The sequence below is a fragment of the Microcaecilia unicolor genome, chromosome 9, assembly GCF_901765095.1.
Source record: "Microcaecilia unicolor chromosome 9, aMicUni1.1, whole genome shotgun sequence".
Taxonomy (NCBI): Eukaryota; Metazoa; Chordata; class Amphibia; order Gymnophiona; family Siphonopidae; genus Microcaecilia; species Microcaecilia unicolor.
In genome coordinates, this window is record NC_044039.1 from 1,771,080 (window position 1) to 1,791,971 (window position 20,892).

The window sequence follows — 20,892 nt, forward strand, 5'->3', positions numbered from 1 at the left end:
AAAGTCATTAGGTCCCAGCAGAGAGGTGTCCACATCAAGTCTGTGAAATTTACAGAAGCTCAGAAGCTTAGCCGAGATTGGGAGGCGGGGCTGGTGTTTGGGAGGCGCGGCTAGTGCTGGGCAAGACTTCTAGGGTCTGTGTCCTGAAAATGGCAGATACAAATCAAGGTAAGGTATACACAAGAAGTAGCACATATGAGTTTATCTTGGTGGGCAGACTAGATGGACCGTGCAGATCTTTTTCTGCCATCATCTACTATGTTACTATGAGGCTCATTTTCAAAGCACTTAGCCTCCCAAAGTTCCATAGAAACCTATGGAACTTAGCCTCCCAAAGTGCTTTGAAAATATGCCTCTATGTAAGTCAAAATTTTTACTAATGAACACAGGCCTGAGGTTGAAATTAACCGTGATGCCTCTAAGCCTTGGAGGGGACCCCAGTGTGCAGTTTGTCTTCCATAAACGTCAACCACAGAAACATGGACATAACATAAACCTTCCGTTGCTCAATCCCCTAGTGTGGATGAAGCACCCTAGTCCCATTTTAACCCTTCTATCATCTTGTATTTGTTAACACCGCAGTTGGAATCATCTCTGTCTGCCCCGGGGTGTTAGCAGCACGTCCGATGCCCCTCCTCCAGGACTCTCTCAGCCAATCACAGCGCGTTTAGCTGTCACTGGTGTCGGCTAAACGCGCTGAGATTGGCTGAGAGAGACCTGGAGGAGGGGCATAATCGAAAGGGACGTCCAAATAGTTTTTTTGATTTGAACGTCCTCGCAGATCCCGATTCTCTCCGGTGGTGGTCATTTCGGGCACTGAGAAGGACACCCATCACAAAAAAAATCTGGGGGGAAAAACGTCCAAGTGCTCGTCAAGGACATCCTTTTTTTTTATTTTTTTTATTAGTAAAGGACTTACGCACTTAGAAGGACGTCCCTGACGAGTACTTGGACGTTTTATTTTTCCCTTCCGATTCCCTCACAGCAGCCCCAACGAGAGGTGCAGATCTCCCGTTAGGTTTTCCACGGTAAGGGGATCAGAAAACGGTAGTGCTTCGCTATTGTGACAGTGTAATGGTATCAGACAGGACAATGCCCTTTTGTGCATGTCCTGGTTTACTACTTACACGTTAAACTGGCTAGAACCAGTTTAAAACCCACCTTGCTGGCTCGTTTATTTTAGTGCATCTAGCCCTGAGTCACCTCTTTCGTAACAGAAACCCTATGGGGCAAAGAGAAGGAATGAGGCTGCTCAGATGTCCTCTGTTATACCTCTAATTCCTGTCCATGCAAGGTCAGGCTATACCTTAGTTCCCAGAGGAAAAAGAGTGAACATGGTTTTATTGGCACTAAAAGTTATTAGTGGACGGGTGGAAGGGTCTCCAGCAGGGCCTCGTCCAGTGCAGAGCTAAGATTGATACCAACTGTTGTGATAATTTATGGAATTTAGCTGTAACTCAAGCTATAAACCAGAGTCCAAAGAGAAGTCTCTGAAGCTGCTGCCTTGGGAAACACTGATTAGAGTTCACGTCCCTTTTCTGTTTGCTTTTTAGTGTGTGAAAGTAGGTGTTGGGCCATTAATCACATACAGGTAAGAGATTATTAGCTTTGTAGATACAACCGGGGATCCTGTGGAGTTTGCAGGTCTGTCACAGGTACACTCAAAGTTAGATTTGAAAACAAAGCCACTGGCGCCCAGAGGTGATGGAAGGTCTGGAAACTGGGGCATGAATAGAGTTCAAAAGTGTTTGATAAAAGAGACATATTTGGGATAAATGGCCGTCTGCAGAAACCCACAGATGACAGGTCGAGGGACGGATTCTTCTAGAGACATTCAGAGGTACTTGTTGCCATTTCTAAGACCACGAGAGGGTGGCAGAAAATCTGGCTTCTTGTTCATTTGCAGGCAGATGATCAAAAGCCCCGCGCTGTTCCAAACAGCGCTCTAAAATAGTGCTGGAACAGCGCGGGGCGCTATTAGACCTATGATCAGAGATAATGCATGCAAATTTAAGCAGTGCAATTATCTCTGCTCATGGGGTAGAAGTGCAGGAGAATTGTGCCTGAGCATGACCTCAGCACAATCCTCCTGCACTTGTTTGACAGGTCTGGGCTGGAGACGTCCATCTTTAAATCGGAAGATGGACGTCCTCAATTACCCTGTTGCAGGGACGGCCAAATTTCAAGGTAGTGATGGAGGTATAGTGACGGGGCAGTTGAGGGTGTCCAAAATTTGGACGTTTCTGCCAGGGGCGTATCTGCGTGGGGCCACAGGGGCCTGGGCCCCCGCAGATTTCGCCCTGGACCCCCCTACCACAGACCCTCTCCACCTCCCCCTCCGTCCCGCCTGCCACCAACCCATCGCCGATCTTTGCTGGCGGGGGACCCCAAGCCCCCGCCAGCCGAAGTCCTCTCTTCCGTGCAGGATGCAAGTTGCAACGCTTCCTGTTCTTCTGAGTCTGACGTCCTGCACGTACAACGTGCAGAACGTCAGACTCAGAATTTGGAATTCAGTCTGACGTCCTGCGCGTTGTACATGCAGGACGTCAGACTCAGAAGAACAGGAAGCATTGCAACTTGCAGCGGTGCAGCCTGCATGGAAGAGAGGACCTCGGCTGGCGGGGGGTTGGGGTCCCCCGCCAGCAAAGGTAAGTGACAGCAGCGGGGGAGGGTTGGCGGCGGCTGGAGGGGGTGGAAGAGTGTCATTGATGGCGAGGGGGGGGGTCCGGAAATGGCGGGGGGGGGGGGGGGGATCGGTGGCGCCGGGGGGGGGGCTAAAATGTGCCCACTCCCTCTGGCTCTGGCCCCCCCTACCGCCAGAGTCCAGATACGCCCCTGGTTTCTGCAATGGCCAGTTAAGGACGTCCAAAATTGGATGTGTCTTTGAGAAAGTCATCTTTCTAATAGAAACATCCAATTTTGGACGTCCTTAACTGCCCACTGCCGAACCGTCCAAAATCTGGACGTCCTCAACTGCCCCGTCACAGAAACGTCCAAATTTTGGACATCCTCAACTGCCCTCGCTGGCAGGTTTGCTGTAGGGGGGAATTGGGGCTCACCATTTCTCCCCAATGATCTGCAAACCCTAACGCCAGCTCGGAGCTGACGTAGGGTTTGTTGCGGCCAGCGACCCAATCTTTGGCGTGCTGGATGCTGATCATTGGGGATGAATGCGTTAAGCACTGATTAGCATGCATTAGCGCGTTGTTTCACATGCTTGAGGGCTCTGATCATGGGGCGGTAGCAAACGCCGGCGCTAGTACGGTGCTAACAGCCTCTAGCGCCGGCGTTTGCTTTTGATCATCTGCCTGTTGGTTTCTGCCAAAAATTTAGAGTGAAAACCAGCTTCCTAACATCAGTAGATGATCTGAGGAAATGACTGGGGCATCAGTGATCCTTTTGAATCTCACGTGGGTCAAACATTGTACCACAGAGGTCTGAGTTGATGGTTGATAGCATAAGCTACTGAGTTGGTGCCTTACTGGAAGTTCACTTTGATATTATGGAGCCTGAACCTCTGTGTCTGGCCTGTGGAATGGGTCAGGGGTCAGTGTTAACAATGGCCTCGTTTAATATCTACACGGAGCTAACGAGTTAAATATTATCAGGCCAATACTGAACACCAGCACTGATTGTACATGTTGGTGGCAATGTCAAAAAACACCTGTACATTCCATGTTATCTAGATATGTGACGTGCTGAATGTATGTATAATGTGGCTGCCACTAGTAGGTATGAGTTCATCAGCGATAGGCGTAGTTTGACTGTTTCATTTGGGGGGGGCAAAGAATGGGCGGAGCATATTAGCATATCATTTGCATATATACATATGCAAATTAATATGCTAATATGGAGGAAGGAATTGAAATTTACAGGCAAAATATCACAGATGCATATTTCAAAAAGCTGACACATTTCAATTAATAAATTATGAATAAAATACTTTTATCTACCTTTGTTGTCTGATCATTTAGTTTTTCTATTCGCTTTGGTCCCAGTGTCTTCTGTTTTATGCAGTGTCTTCTTTCCAGTAGGCTTCCCTCTGCTCCCCACCCTCCCAGTCCCATCCATCTCTTGCTCCTTCCCTCTGCTCCCCACCCCTCCCAGTCCCATCCATCTCTTGCTCCTTCCCTCTGCTCCCCACCCCTCCCAGTCCCATCCATCTTCTGTTCCTTCCCTCTGCTCACCATCCCTCCGTCCCATCCATCTTCTGCTCCTTCCCTCTGCTGTGCCTGACCTCTCCCAATCCCATCCATCTCCTAGTCCATCCCTCTGCTCCCCACCCCTCCCAGTCCCATCCATCTCTTGCTCCTTCCCTCTGCTCCCCACCCCTCCCAGTCCCAACCATCTCTTGCTCCTTCCCTCTACTCCCCACCCCTCCCAGTCCCATCCATCTTCTGTTCCTTCCCTCTGCTCACCATCCCTCCGTCCCATCCATCTTCTGCTCCTTCCCTCTGCTGTGCCTGACCTCTCCCAATCCCATCCATCTCCTGGTCCATCCCTCTGCTCCCCACCCCTCCCAGTCCCATCCATCTCTTGCTCCTTCCCTCTGTTGTGCCTGACCTCTCCCAATCCCATCCATCTCCTGGTCCATCCCTCTGCTCCCCACCCCTCCATCTCTTGCTCCTTCCCTTTGCTCCCCACCCCTCCCAGTACCATCCATCTTCCCTCTGCTCCCCACCCCTCCCAGTTCCATCCATCTTCCTTCTACTGCCCCCCCCCCCGCGAGGTCCAAGATTATGACTCCAGTTACCCCCTCTCTTCCTCCCTCCCTCCGGCGCAGGCAATAGTCTTCAGCTTTTTCAGCGTTCCTGGCAGCGGTAGCGATGTACACGCTGCCTTCGGTCTGCCCCGGAAGCCGTCTCTTCAAGTTCCGGTTCCCACCTATGCGGGAACAGGAACTTGAAGAGAAGGCTTTGGGGCAGAGCCGAAGGCAGCGTGTACATCGCTACCGCTGCCAGGAACGCTGAAAAAGACTGCTGCCTGCGCCGGAGGGAGGGAGGAAGAGAGAGGGGTAGACGGACATGCTCCTCTCTGTCCGCTTGGCTTCCCTGCCCTCTCTGTCTGTGTCCCGCCTTCCTCTGACATCAGAGGAAGGCGGGACGCAGACAGAGAGGGCAGGGAAGCCAAGCGGATGGAGAGGAGCGCGTGCCTGCATGTGTTTTTTTTTTTTTTTTACTAATGGCGCGGCGGCGCGGCGGCGCCTCGTCGTCGTTTGGGGGGGCATTGCCCCCCTCGCCCCCCCCCAGTCTACGCCTATGGTGGTGACGCCGGTAATTGGAAACAAAACGGGAGCTGGGCAGACTTCTATGGTCTACGTCCTAATCGTGACTGAATAGATAGGGCTGGAGTGTAAATTTTAAGGGGCTTTGACATTAGCTTCAGAACTTTAAGTACAAGAAGAGTGTAACACTTTAGGATTCCAGAATCTTCAGAACTTTCAGGACAAGAGACTTCTACGGTCTGTGACCTGAGAATGGCAAGGACAAAACAAGATCGGGTATACATATAAAGTATCACAAACCATGTAAAATGAGTTTATCTCGTTGGGCAAACTGGATGGACCATAAGCTTTATCTGCCGTCATTTACTATGAAGAGATTTACTCAAAGCGGTGTACAGCAGGTACAGTTTACCATAAAAACTTATAATTTTGTTAACAGCATAACAATAGTAAAATAACCACAAATAAACATAAATACAATAAATGAGGTAAACTTGAAAACAGCAAATTGAAACCTAATAATAGAACTATTGTGAAACAGTATGACTAATATACACATTTAACAGCACTGGAATTCAGATACCAGAGATATAATACAATGTTTACATAATGCTAATTATACACCTAATAAGCAAGCATTAGAACATTCAACTACCATAGATATGATGCTAAAGATTTTCTACAATATGGATTACCATATAGCTGAGAGACCAAGAGCAATATGATAGGAACAAGATGTGTGGTACAAAGTCAGCTGGGATAATTTGATGATTAGCTAAACTCAAGGCAAGTTCTTTCTACAGTTAAGCAAGAGATAAGGAACTGATCTAAGTTACAGTGTGTGTAGCAAGCTAGTCCAGGTGCAGAATGGGTGTCTAGTCAGTCATCCTACGTATTAAAGATTTGGGAGAAGAGCCAGGCTTTCACCTGCTTCCTGAAGTAGAGGTAGTCTTGAGTTAGACATAGCTCCTCTGGGAGTAAATTCCAGAGCATGGGGGCTACTCCTGAGAAGGTTCGCTGGCAGGTATCACATCGTACAATTTCTTTGATTAGGGGACAGATAGTGATGACCCTTGAGAGGATCCTGGAGGTCTCAAAGGTGTGTAAAGAGCTAACTTATTCTTTAAGTACTCTGGCCCATTTTGTCTGAGGACGTTGAAAATCAGAGTTTTAAATTTAGCCCTGCAAGATATTGATAGCCAGTGTAGCTTTCACAGGAAAGATGTAATGTGGTCACAGCACTTGCAGCCTTCTATCAATTGTGCTGGAGCATTCTGAATTCTTTTTGGTCTGGCCAGTGTACACAGCGCATTACAGTAGTCTAGTCATGATGTTATCGTGGCATGGACCACTGTGGTCAGACTGGTCTTTTCAATATGTGGAGAGAGATTTTGTAGCTGCCGTAGGTGATAGAGATAATTTTTGAAGGTTGTTTGAACTTGTGGGATCAGAGTGAGTGATGAGTTTAGCAGTATCTCAAGATTCCTGACCTGTGACTTTAGGGGGAGCTCATACTTCCCATAAGGTATTTTGAAGTTGGGTATTTGTCCACTTGTGTTTGGTACCCAAATAATCTCTGTTTTGCTTGGGTTCAGGCACAGTTTGTTGTTGTTTGCCCATTCCCGAGTTGCAGTTAGGTAGGCAGTCAGATTACTCAGAACTGTGGGTAGATCTGGTTCATTGGGTATGAGTAGTTGCACATCGTTAGCATAGATGTAGAATTTTGTGTCCATTGGCCGAAGCAGCTCAACCAGAGGCTTGAGATAGATATTACATAAAATGGGAGACAGTATGGTCCCCTGTGGCGCTCCACAGTCCAGTGCCCAAGGTAATGACGTGCTGTTGCTAAACAGAATTGATTATTTTCTACCTGGCAGATAGAATTTGAACCAAGTAATTACTGTGACACTGATACCTGTAAGCAAAGTATTATGATCCACGGTGTCAAAGACTGCCGAGAAACCAAGCAACCCTAGTATCGAGGCAGATGTTCTGTCACAGTTTCATGCAGATCATCAACAAGGGACACAAGAACTGTCTCTGTTCTGTACCCAGGTATGAAGCCAGATTTACATGGCTCTAGCCGATTACTTTCAATTAGCCAGTCGTTGAGTTGACTGCAGATCGTCATCTGCACGCAACTGACAGAGAAGGGACTTAAACTATTAGGTGCCCCAATGCCCTGTGGTGAGAGCAGATTCTATAATGGGATCTGGGTGCCCAGATTTATTTATTTATAAATTCTTCTATCCAGCTCATCTACAAATCTGACCAGCTAACATAAAATCTTACAGAATCTAAAATATACATAAAACAAAGAGACATTACAATAATAGCAGAAACCCAGCATCGATGCGTCTTACATTTACAACAACCCTGCCCCGCCCATTGCACTTATGTGTCACTTACATGCACCATTGACAACTACGCTTAGTACAAATGTAACACTTACCCATGGAAGCATGGGTATCCTGAACATTCACACATGCATGAGGCGAGTAAATATTATATTTATTTATTAGGATTTATTTGTGTCTTTTCGAAGAAATTCACCCAAGGCTGTCTACAGGTATACAATTCTTTTTTCATGGCCAATGCAAAATGTATTTATTTAGTAAAACTTACGTTCTGCATTCTTGGTATCTAGTGTACAGCAAATTAAACAATTTAATAAAAAGAATGCAAACAACTAAGCCCGGGTCCTGCCCAACCCCCACACTTCCTCTCCTAGTAACTGTAAGAGAACAAAAAGGCCTTAGGCCACTTCTAAACCATACCAAGTTCACTTCTGCCCATTCATTCAGCAGAGAATTATTCCACAAGGTGGCGCTGCCCCAAAATCGCCTGTCTCATCACCCATGTCGATGGAACATTCAATAATGAACTCTTTGGACAAACATAACTCATGCACCAGGCAATATAAATCCCTCCTCTCAGTACCCTTCTCCACCACCGCCAACTCCAGGCTCCGCTCATTCTGCCTCGCCTCACCCTATGCTTGGAACAACCTTCCTGAACCCTTACGCCAAGCCCCCTCCCTGCCCGTCTTCAAGTCTTTGCTTAAAGCCCACCTCTTCAATGCTGCGTTCGGCACCTAACCCTTACCGTTCAGTGAATCCAGACTGCCCCAATTTGACTGCCCCTATCGGACCGACCGTTCACTTGTCTATTAGATTGTAAGCTCTTTGAGCAGGGACTGTCTCTCTTTGTTAAATTGTACAGCGCTGCGTAACCCTAGTAGCGCTCTAGAAATGTTAAGTAGTAGTAGTAGTAGTAGTAGTAATATCAGCTCAACTTATTCCTCAACAACCTGGATGTGGGGTTGCTTTAAAGGTCAACACCAATAATTTAAATTGAACTTATTCAAGAATTGGCAACCAGTGCAACTGCCGCAAGGCAGGATGAAAAATTGTTCCTGTTAAAAATCTCATGGCCATCTGAACCACTCTCCAAACAGCATTTTCCTCAAACTATGATTTTAACTTTTCCTCAACCACATTTTATAAAGTTAACATCTATTATACATGGCTTGGAAAACTGGCCTGTGGGTTCACACTGATAAGATAGTCAGGGCCGCCGAGAGACTGCTGCCGCTCCCCCCTCCACCCCCCCAAGGTCACCGCCGCTGCCGCTCCCCCCCCTCCGTCTGCCACCAGGCCGGGCCCCCTGCATTGAAATTGCGGTCTCACCTCCGTGAAAGCAGCGCTGTAGGCAGCAGAACGCCTCCCTTCGGCCCTTCTTCCCTCCTTGTGTCCTGCCCTCGCGGAAGTTACATCAGACGAGGGCGGGACACAGGGAGGGAAGGAGGGCCGAAGGGAGGTATTCTGCTGCCTGCAGCGCTGCTTTCACGGAGGTGAGGCTGCGATTTTAATGCAGGGGGCAGACGGTCGACGACGGAGGGCGAGTGGAACTGCAGCACCGGGCTCCCCTTGGAGGCCCGGGCCCGGGGAATTTTGTCCCCCCTGCCCCCCCCCCCCCCCTCGGCGGCTATGAAGATAGTAAGAGAGAGAAAGGGATAGTGAAGAGAAGTATCTGGTATGAGTGGACAGACTGGATGGGTCATATGGGGTACTGTAGATATTGAAAGGGGTTTAAGCGAGCAGGAGAGGCCATCCTACGGTGATTAGTGCTGGCTCAATCCACGGGTGAAGTCGGGGAGGAGTCACAGGCATTGATGATATTCAGTTCTGACGCACAGCTAATCAGGCAGATAGGGAAGTACAAAAGGCAGTTCTATCTCTGACCATTTAGCTATGCTGGCACATAAGATTGACCGATACCCACATCCACTATTGAGTCTTGTACACATGAACCTTATTATGCCATTACTCACTTTGTAATTGTTATACCGGAACTGGCGATCGCCAATACGGTACTTTGTAAGTCACATTGAGCCTGCATATACAGTGGGGGAAATAAGTATTTGATCCCTTGCTGATTTTGTAAGTTTGCCCACTGACAAAGACATGAGCAGCCCATAATTGAAGGGTAGGTTATTGGTAACAGTGAGAGATAGCACATCACAAATTAAATCCGGAAAATCACATTGTGGAAAGTATATGAATTTATTTGCATTCTGCAGAGGGAAATAAGTATTTGATCCCCCACCAACCAGTAAGAGATCTGGCCCCTACAGACCAGGTAGATGCTCCAAATCAACTCGTTACCTGCATGACAGACAGCTGTCGGCAATGGTCACCTGTATGAAAGACACCTGTCCACAGACTCAGTGAATCAATCAGACTCTAACCTCTACAAAATGGCCAAGAGCAAGGAGCTGTCTAAGGATGTCAGGGACAAGATCATACACCTGCACAAGGCTGGAATGGGCTACAAAACCATCAGTAAGACGCTGGGCGAGAAGGAGACAACTGTTGGTGCCATAGTAAGAAAATGGAAGAAGTACAAAATGACTGTCAATCGACAAAGATCTGGGGCTCCACGCAAAATCTCACCTCGTGGGGTATCCTTGATCATGAGGAAGGTTAGAAATCAGCCTACAACTACAAGGGGGGAACTTGTCAATGATCTCAAGGCAGCTGGGACCACTGTCACCACGAAAACCATTGGTAACACATTACGACATAACGGATTGCAATCCTGCAGTGCCCGCAAGGTCCCCCTGCTCCGGAAGGCACATGTGACGGCCCGTCTGAAGTTTGCCAGTGAACACCTGGATGATGCCGAGAGTGATTGGGAGAAGGTGCTGTGGTCAGATGAGACAAAAATTGAGCTCTTTGGCATGAACTCAACTCGCCGTGTTTGGAGGAAGAGAAATGCTGCCTATGACCCAAAGAACACCGTCCCCACTGTCAAGCATGGAGGTGGAAATGTTATGTTTTGGGGGTGTTTCTCTGCTAAGGGCACAGGACTACTTCACCGCATCAATGGGAGAATGGATGGGGCCATGTACCGTACAATTCTGAGTGACAACCTCCTTCCCTCCGCCAGGGCCTTAAAAATGGGTCGTGGCTGGGTCTTCCAGCACGACAATGACCCAAAACATACAGCCAAGGCAACAAAGGAGTGGCTCAGGAAGAAGCACATTAGGGTCATGGAGTGGCCTAGCCAGTCACCAGACCTTAATCCCATTGAAAACTTATGGAGGGAGCTGAAGCTGCGAGTTGCCAAGCGACAGCCCAGAACTCTTAATGATTTAGAGATGATCTGCAAAGAGGAGTGGACCAAAATTCCTCCTGACATGTGTGCAAACCTCATCATCAACTACAGAAGACGTCTGACCGCTGTGCTTGCCAACAAGGGTTTTGCCACCAAGTATTAGGTCTTGTTTGCCAGAGGGATCAAATACTTATTTCCCTCTGCAGAATGCAAATAAATTCATATACTTTCCACAATGTGATTTTCCGGATTTAATTTGTGATGTGCTATCTCTCACTGTTACCAATAACCTACCCTTCAATTATGGGCTGCTCATGTCTTTGTCAGTGGGCAAACTTACAAAATCAGCAAGGGATCAAATACTTATTTCCCCCACTGTAGGTGGGGAAATGTGGGATATAAATGCAACAAATAAATAAATAAATAAATAATTTCCAGATCTGTGGCTGACCCGGATAGTCAGTGCAATTACTCAGATATGGCCTAGTACTGAAAATGCAGATTAGAGTCAGCCTGTGGTGGTCAGCAATTTTAAAACCACAGACTGCCATGGCATGAATATCAGGAGGGAAGAAGGGGGGGATAGTGTTTATTTACAATTATTTTCTCCGTTCCTTAATATACAGATTTATGTTCTAATTTCAGGTGAGCAATGAGCTGCAGCTGGAGTGTAATTCATGTAGAAAGGACATTAAGGACTCGAACGGCAATGTTCTAAGAGTACTGATAAGTTGGAAGTAGATAGAATCAAAGTCCATAATCTAGAGAATATCTCTGAATAGGAAGTGACTAGATGATTTTATCATTGTTTGTGCATTTGTCCTTCATAAATCCTTCATCTGCTGCTGTTTCATGCTTTTGGTTGACAGGAAGAGGTAGAAATTTTACAAAGTACATAAGCATCGTATACTGGGACAGAGCAAAGGTCCATCAAGCCCAGTATCCTGTTTCCAACAGCGGCCAATCCAGGTCACAAGTACCTGGCAAGATCCCAAAAGAGTAAAGCAGATTTTATGCTACTTATTTCAGGAATAAGCAGTGGATTTTCCCATTTTAATAATGGTTTATAGACTTTTCTTTTAGCAACTTGTCCAAACCTTTTTTTTAAACCCTGCTATGCTAATGGCTTTACCATATTCTCTGGCAAATGAATTCCAGAGCTTAACTACACGTTGAATGAAGAAATATTTTCTCTGATTTGTTCTAAATGTACTACTTAGTAACTTCACTACACGCCTTTTCTAGAAGGAGTGAATAAGTGATTCACTCAGTGGCGTAGCCAGACAACAGATTTTGGGTGGGCCTAGGCAAGAAGTGGGTGGGCATCAAGTGTTCTCCCCCACCAGCACCAAAAAAAATAGATGGCGAGAAAACACTTCTTTCCATCTTGGCTTACCATCAGGGGGAAGTCTTCAGCTGATATAGCTTGGGATCTCCACCAGCTATCATTAAATGTGTGCTAGTGTTGGGTGGGCCTGAACCCTAAGTGGGTGGGCCCTGGCCCACCCAGGCCCACCTGTGGCTACGCCACTGATTCACATCTACCTGTTCTACTCTACTCCGGATTTTATAGAACTCTATCATATTTCCCCTCAGCCTTCTCTTTTCCTCATAGGGTAGTGGTTCTTAAACTTGGTCCTGGAGGCACCCCAGCCAAACAGGTTTTTAGTATATCCACAATGAATATTCATGAGATACATTTGCATGTTTGATTTCTGTAATTTTATTGAATGTTTTAGTTAATAGGTGTGCTAAATAAATAAATAACCCCCTCCCCCAAGAAGATAGGAACTAAAATAGCCACAGCCAGTGACAAAGGCATGCGGGTGGGGGGAGAGCAGAGGGAACCCTGTTCGACAGGGCCACCACCTCCATTTCATCTGGACTGGTGGATCCGGTCCTGTTTTTGTCCCATGGTTTTAGGTGGAAATCAGAGTTACTAGTCCATGCATGCAATGGGAAAAAAACCAGGATCTGCCTTAGTTTTACAGTGAGTTCCAGACCCACGGGCATGGCAGGGCTCATACCCCCTGCATTACGAGTAACTATGCCCCAACAAACATCCAACTCCAAGCCCAGGGACCTTGAAAAGTTCTAAAATTCACCACAAGAAAACAAATACATTGCATAGCAAATTCTCCTTCACAGAAAATCCCCAAGTCATTTGCAGGGTTTCCTGCTGCTAGTGAGATGGTTCGTCCTATCAGTTCTTTGGAAAACCGCAATGAAGTTCCTCTTATCTATTGCTCACAGTGTTTTAAAGAGCTCCTTCAACACAGATGTTTATGCTGCTAAAGTTGATTCGTATTTCCTCTGGGAAGTTTTTCATAACAGTAAAAAAGAGTGGAACAGACTTGGTTTGACAGTAGGGGACCCACTTGATCTACAGGGTGAGGCATAAAAACTAATCCCCCAGAGTCTTTTGCCATTTTCTCAGCAACTGCCTGGAATTTCAATGAGAAATTTGACATACTTACTTAGTCATCATACTTACGTATTACTATTAAACAACATTTAATTATCTTAAGCTATGATGTTGTTACTGACATTTCAGCATTTCTAGCTAGTGATTTTTGTGCATTAAAAATGTTTGAGTTAAAACACAGTAAAATAATGTCATTCAAGTGATACAATTAACAAATTGTCAGAATTTCGCAGTCACAGTGAATGTTCAGTGTCCATCCCCAGCCTTAACACAGGCCTTCAGTCGCTTTGAGAAGTTCTTAACAGATCGGTCCCTGTGGCTAGGGTTACCATATTTGCCTTGTCAAAAAAAAAAAAAAAAAAAGAGGACACCAATAGCCACGCCCCTCCCCACCCCACCCTCTGCTACGCCTCTTCCCCATGTTCATACCACACAGTCACCTTGATCTCCCCCACCTTATCATGCCCTGGTGGTCTAGTCGCATCTTCGAGGCAGGAAAGGACCCCAGTCTTTCCTGCCCGGTGATGCCGCTGCCCACTCATTGCGCCACCATTTCAAGCGTTGACTTCGCAAGACTTCTGTGGAAATCTCACGAGGCTACCGCTTGAAGACTCGGCAGCCATTTTGAAGCGGCGCTGGCAGTGAGCAGAAGCGGCATTGCAAGGCAGGCAAGAGTAGGGTTCTTTCCTGCCCAAAGAGGCCACTAGACCACCAGGGAATGATAAGATAGGGGAGGGAAGGACACCCGGAGGTCCACCAGCATCAGCCAGCCTACTTGCCCGCAAACCTGGACAAACGTGCAGGCTGTAGAAACCAACCCGGACATCCCACAATGTCCTCAAAAAGAGGACATGTCCGGGCAAAACCGGACATATGGTAACCCTACTTGTGGAAGGCTGTCCCAGATCATCTGCAGCGCTTCCTTGAGTTTGGCAATTCTTTTGGCTTTGGGTGGAGCTCAAAAAGAGGACATGTTCGGGTAAATCCGGACATATGGTAACCCTACTTGTGGAAGGCTGTCCCAGATCATCTGCAGCGCTTCCTTGAGTTTGGCAATTCTTTTGGCTTTGGGTGGAGCTCAAAAAGAGGACATGTTCGGGTAAATCCGGACATATGGTAACCCTACTTGTGGAAGGCTGTCCCAGATCATCTGCAGCGCTTCCTTGAGTTTGGCAATTCTTTTGGCTTTGGGTGGAGCTCAAAAAGAGGACATGTTCAGGCAAAACCGGACATATGGTAACCCTACTTGTGAAAGGCTGTCCCAGATCATCTGCAGCGCTTCCTTGAGTTTGGCAATTCTTTTGGCTTTGGGTGGAGCTCAAAAAGAGGACATGTCCGGGCAAAACCGGACATATGGTAACCCTACTTGTGAAAGGCTGTCCCAGATCATCTGCAGCGCTTCCTTGAGTTTGGCAATTCTTTTGGCTTTGGGTGGAGCTCAAAAAGAGGACATGTTCGGGCAAAACCGGACATATGGTAACCCTACTTGTGAAAGGCTGTCCCAGATCATCTGCAGCGCTTCCTTGAGTTTGGCAATTCTTTTGGCTTTGGGTGGAGCTCAAAAGAGGACATGTCCGGGCAAAACCGGACATATGGTAACCCTACTTGTGAAAGGCTGTCCCAGATCATCTGCAGCGCTTCCTTGAGTTTGGCAATTCTTTTGGCTTTGGGTGGAGCTCAAAAAGAGGACATGTCCGGGCAAAACCGGACATATGGTAACCCTACTTGTGAAAGGCTGTCCCAGATCATCTGCAGCGCTTCCTTGAGTTTGGCAATTCTTTTGGCTTTGGGTGGAGCTCAAAAAGAGGACATGTTCGGGCAAAACCGGACATATGGTAACCCTACTTGTGAAAGGCTGTCCCAGATCATCTGCAGCGCTTCCTTGAGTTTGGCAATTCTTTTGGCTTTGGGTGGAGCTCAAAAAGAGGACATGTCCGGGTAAATCCGGACATATGGGAACCCTATCCAAGAGGAGGCCTGGCGCCAATAGAAAAGCTGCTTTTTTCAATCTTCTGGTGACAGGCACAGGCAGAAGGCTGGATTGGTCTCTTGCTCCTGTGTGCCGGATTATCATGTTTACTCTTGCTCTGCTGGCCACGGGTTCTTCCTGCCACATCTCACCTCCTATTTGAAGTACTTCCTGTTTCCGCCTAGGCAGGAAGAGACATGGCAGGAAGAAGGGCCCATGGCCGGCAGAGCAGAGTTAACCCAGCACATAGGAGCAGGAGATAATCTGAGCAAGCAGTAAGCTACTGCCAGGGGGTGAACTTCTTCTGGATGTCTTCAACTTCATTTGCACCCAAACAAACTACTGCCTGAATTAAGCAGATCTCTGAACTCCTATATAAAGCATTATAGTGATATAATTTGTGGGGAGGGAGGGGCAAGCAGGAAGCATGGAGAGTTTCCATTTTCAGTTTTCAAATGTGCAACTTTGTTTGGAAATGGTATGGAATGAATATTTAAACCCCATTCTCAGTTAAACACAGTATTTTTACTTATATTGTGAACAAAAATTGTGCCTAGTCACAAAGGAAAGTCTCCAGAACATTTCATTCTGAGGGGAGTTTGATGATGTGCAGAACCTTCCCTGAAGTTAAGAAAAACGATGCAGGAACTACCATTGATTGGAATCTGCATCAGTTTTGCTTGTTCAGAGCTTAAACTCAAGGTCATGGGCTTTGATCAAAGCTTAAACACAGGTCATAGGTTACAGGTATTATACCTACGACCTTGAGTTTAAGCTATGATGAACATGCAAAACTGATGTCGATTCCAATCAATGGTATTATATTCTAACATCACATAACAATAATAATATAACATTACTATTTATATACCTGCTACAACCACAACGTTCTAAGCAGCTCACAAAATTCTAGACCCATGAGATGATGGTGCAGGGAGGAGGGTTTCAGATTTGTTAGGGATTTGAGTGGCATGCAACTGCATGCTGGACAGGGCTCACCATTCCTCCCCAAAGATCCGCAAAGTCTAACGCCAGCTCGGAGCTGGCGTTGATTTTGCCGCGGCCAGCGACCCAATCTTTGGCGCGCTGGACGCTGATCATTCGGGATGAATGCGTTAAGCGCTGATTAGCATGCATTTGCAAGCTAATTGCGCTAGTAGCCCTGTTTAGCATGCATTTGCATGCTACTTGCGCTAAGAGCCCTCGAGTGCATTGTTTCAGGTGCTCAAGGGCTCTGATCATGGGTCGGCAGCCAACTCCAGCGCTAGTATGGCGTTAACAGCCTCTAGCGCTGGAGTTTTCTTTTGATCATGAGGGCCTCAATGAATTCTCTGTAAACCTGGAGGATGTAATGGGGCTGTTCTACAAACTGAGGAGTAGCAAATCTCCTGGACCAGATGGTATTCATCCCAGAGTACTGATAGAACTGAAAAATGAGCTTGCGGAGCTATTGTTAGTAATATGTAATTTATACTTAAAATCGAGCATGGTACCGGAAGATTAGAGGGTGGCCAATGTAACGCCGATTTTTAAAAAAAGGTTCCAGAGGAGATCCAGGAAATTATAGACCGGTGAGTCTGATATTGGTGTCGGGCAAAATGGTAGAGACTATTATTAAGAGCAAAATTACAGAGCATATTCAAAAGCATGGATTAATGAGACAAAGTCAACATGGATTTAGTGATGGGAAATCTTGCCTCACCAATCTACTACATTTCTTTGAAGGGGTGAACAAACATGTGGATCAAGGTGAGCCGGTTGATATTGTGTATCTGGATTTTCAGAAGGCGTTTGACAAAGTACCTCATGAAAGACTCCAGAGGAAATTGGAGAGCCATGGGATAGGAGGTAGTATTCTATTGTGGATTAAAAACTGGTTAAAAGATAGAAAACAGAGAGTAGGGTTAAATGGTCAGTATTCTCAATGGAGAAGGGCAGTTAGTGGGGTTCCCCAGGGGTCTGTGCTGGGACCGCTGCTTTTTAACATATTTATAAATGACCTAGAGATGGGAGTAACTAGTGAGGTAATTAAATTTGCTGATGATACAAAGTTATTCAAAGTCGTTAAATCGCGGGAGAATTGTGAAAAATTACAAGAGGACCTTACGAGACTGGGAGACTGGGTGTCTAAATGGCAGATGAAGTTTAATGTGAGCAAGTGCAAAGTGTTGCATGTGGGAAAGAGGATCCTGAATTACAGCTACATCATGCAAGGTTCCACGTTAGGAGTCACGGACTAAGAAAGGGATCAAGGTGTCATCGTTGATGATACGTTGAAACCTTCTGCTCAGTGTGCTGCTGCGGCTAAGAAAGCAAATAGAATGTTAGGTATTACTAGGAAAGTAGCAAATTTAAAACGAATCAGAGAAACTTTTTCTTCACTCAACGAGTAATTAAACCCTGGAGTTTGTTGCCAGAGAATGTGGTAAAGGCAGTTAGCTTAGTAGAGTTTAAAAAAGGTTGGGAAGGCTTCCTAAAGGAAAAGTCCATAGACCATTATTAAATGGACTTGAGGAAAATCCACTATTTACTACTACTACTATTTAGCATTTCTATAGCGCTACAAGGCATACGCAGCGCTGCACAAACATAGAAGAAAGACAGTCCCTGCTCAAAGAGCTTACAATCTAATAGACAAAAAATAAATAAAATAAGCAAATCAAATCAATTAATGTGTACAGGAAGGAGAGGAGGGTAGGTGGAGGCGAGTGGTTACAAGTGGTTACGAGTCAAAAGCAATGTCAAAGAGGTGGGCTTTCAGTCTAGATTTAAAAGTGGCCAAGGATGGGGCAAGACGTAGGGGCTCAGGAAGTTTATTCCAGGCGTAGGGTGCAGCGAGACAGAAGGCGCGAAGTCTGGAGTTGGCAGTAGTGGAGAAGGGAACAGATAAGAAGGATTTATCCATGGAGCGGAGTGCACGGGAAGGGGTGTAGGGAAGGACGAGTGTGGAGAGATACTGGGGAGCAGCAGAGTGAGCACATTTATAGGTTAGTAGAAGAAGTTTGTACAGGATGCGAAAACGGATAGGGAGCCAGTGAAGGGTCTTGAGGAGAGGGGTAGTATGAGTAAAGCGACCCTGGCGGAAGATTTCTGGGATAAGCAGTATAACATGTTTTGTACTTTTTTGGGATCTTGCCAGGTACTTGTGACCTGGATTGGCCACTGTTGGAAACAGGATGCTGGGCTTGATGGACCTTAAGCATTGCCATACTGGGAAATACCTATGTACTTAACACACTCATAACACTCACTAGCCTTTGTAATCCTAGACTCCTGAGGCATGCATTGCTAACAGACCAGCCTGCACCTAGAAAAGGGGCAAGATTTCAAGATCTTGAGCGTCCCAGAACCCCTCATGTGTCAAGGGTATCTTGTCTCTCACTGTGACTTTCAAATTCTATTCTGCACACACTGACTCCTTAAGAAAATAAGAAAAAGGACAGTAACACCCCCTCCTCCCCCCCCCCCCCCGGGTCCTGGAGCTGTGCATTCACTATTCTACATGATAAGAGACTGACCGGATGCATCTATCATTCCAAACACTGTTTTCGTTTCTCGAAATGTTGCTAAAATTATCAATCGATCAGGACAAAGTTAAGACTACTTCTAGGGTTTGCTAAGGTCTGGGTTATGTTTATTCTACTGAATTCTTATTAGGTGACTGTAATGTTAGAGCTCTGTTGCTTTAACCTCTGCTGGCAGCCGCTGACGCAGGCTGAAAAACAAAACCAATGTGTTGTATGTTCCTGGACCATCTCCATCAGTCCCGGTGGACAGGTGGCAGTGCATTAACCCAGGACCTAGACTGCACCCCAGTCTGCCACATTCACTACAAGTAACTGAAGACCCTTAAAGCTTCACTTGGGAGCAAAGAACTCCGCATGGGCTCCACAAATTCCATCCAAAAATGAGCAGATTGGTTTGTTTATTCTAGAAATAGCTATAACCAAAATAAATCTGCTCAAAGGGGAAACAGAAGTTGTATAGGAACAAGATCTCAGAAATGCTTCTCGTCATGTACGAAAGATGAGAGTAAAGATCTGCCAGCAAAGAGGAAAAGGTTAAGGCGCAACGAGACGCCCCAGCAGCATGTGATAGATGGAGGTAAACTCAAGCTTCTGCTCATACAAACAGCATGCGATGCAATCTTGTACTACAGAAGAAATATGAAAACCCAACGTGAATGCTGGGGCACAAGTTAAAACTGAGCATTTCCAACAGATGCTGCAGTAACCCTACAAAATACCAGGCAAGACAGGGTGGAAACAGTTGAAGTAAAAAAGGAACAGGAATCTAGCTGGGGTGGGAGGGTAAAACAAAAGAAAGGTGGGAAGGGGATGGGCAACAGAAGGAGCTGAGGATGAGTACAGAGGGCGGAAAGGCTGCAGTAGAAAGTGGGTGAAAGACAAGGGGAGATGGGAGACAGAGGAGGCTGAGGAAGGAATGAGACAGAGGTGGGGAATGCGAAGACTAGGAAAGTAAGATTAAGAAATGGAAAGCTGGTATGTAGATAAAAGGTGAAAAAAAAGAGAGAGATTGAAGACTGCAGAGGGGGGGGAGGAGAGGAAATGAAATCTAGATATAGTTAGGTGAAAAGGCAGAATGGGAACATGAAAGCAGAAGTTGTGTCTCAACCCTTGAGCTGGCCCCAGAAGCTGTTCTGGAAGGTGGATCCCATGTATTGTAGAAACCCTGCCAACTGGTACAGTGATTTTGGTTTGTTAATGTTCTACCTCTAAGAACATGTACAGGTTCTGCAGTTTCCAGGACATAAGAGGACAAAATCCAGAACTGTGTGCAAAGAAAGTCAGTGTCACAGTCCTCTGGTGGTTCACCTGCCAGAGTTCGATTATCTGGGGCTTTCAGAATAACAAAGTAGAGGAGTGTGGTAGCCGTGTTAGTCCACTCTTAAGGTTATCAATAGAAATCAAACAAAATAAAACATGGAAAAGAAAATAAGATGATACCTTTTTTTATTGGACATAATACATTTCTTGATTAGCTTTCGAAGGTTGCCCTTCTTCGTCAGATCGGAAATAAGCAAATGTGCTAGCTGACAGTGTATATAAGTGAAAACATTCAAGCATTACTATGACAGTCTGACAGGGTGGGAGGATGGGGATGGGTAGGCTCCCAGGCCTGTTGGTCAGCATTTTACAGGACCAGGACACTGTACCAGTGACTTCACAGTGAGAATCCTGAAAGGTAACTTTAAAACCATACAAGAACGTAAGACCTTTGAAGTCAGAATGATTGAATATTTTAACACCCAACAGAAAGGACTTAACAAGGATCTGGGGTTCCTAGCCCATTATAAACCATAAAGCTGTATGTCTCTATTGATCACCCCACCCCTCACCTATCCACACCCATCCTGTTAGAATATCAATGATATGCTTTGATGTCCCCATGCATACCTCCGACCCACCCCCATCCTCCCACCCTGTCAGACTGTCATAGTAATGCTTGAATGTTTTCACTTATATACACTGTCAGCTAGCACATTTGCTTATTTCCGATCAGACGAAGAAGGGCAACCTTCGAAAGCTAATCAAGAAATGTATTAAGTTATGTCCAATAAAAAAGGTATCATCTTATTTTATTTTCCATGTTTTATTTTGTTTGATTTCTATTGATAAGAATAACAAAGGACAT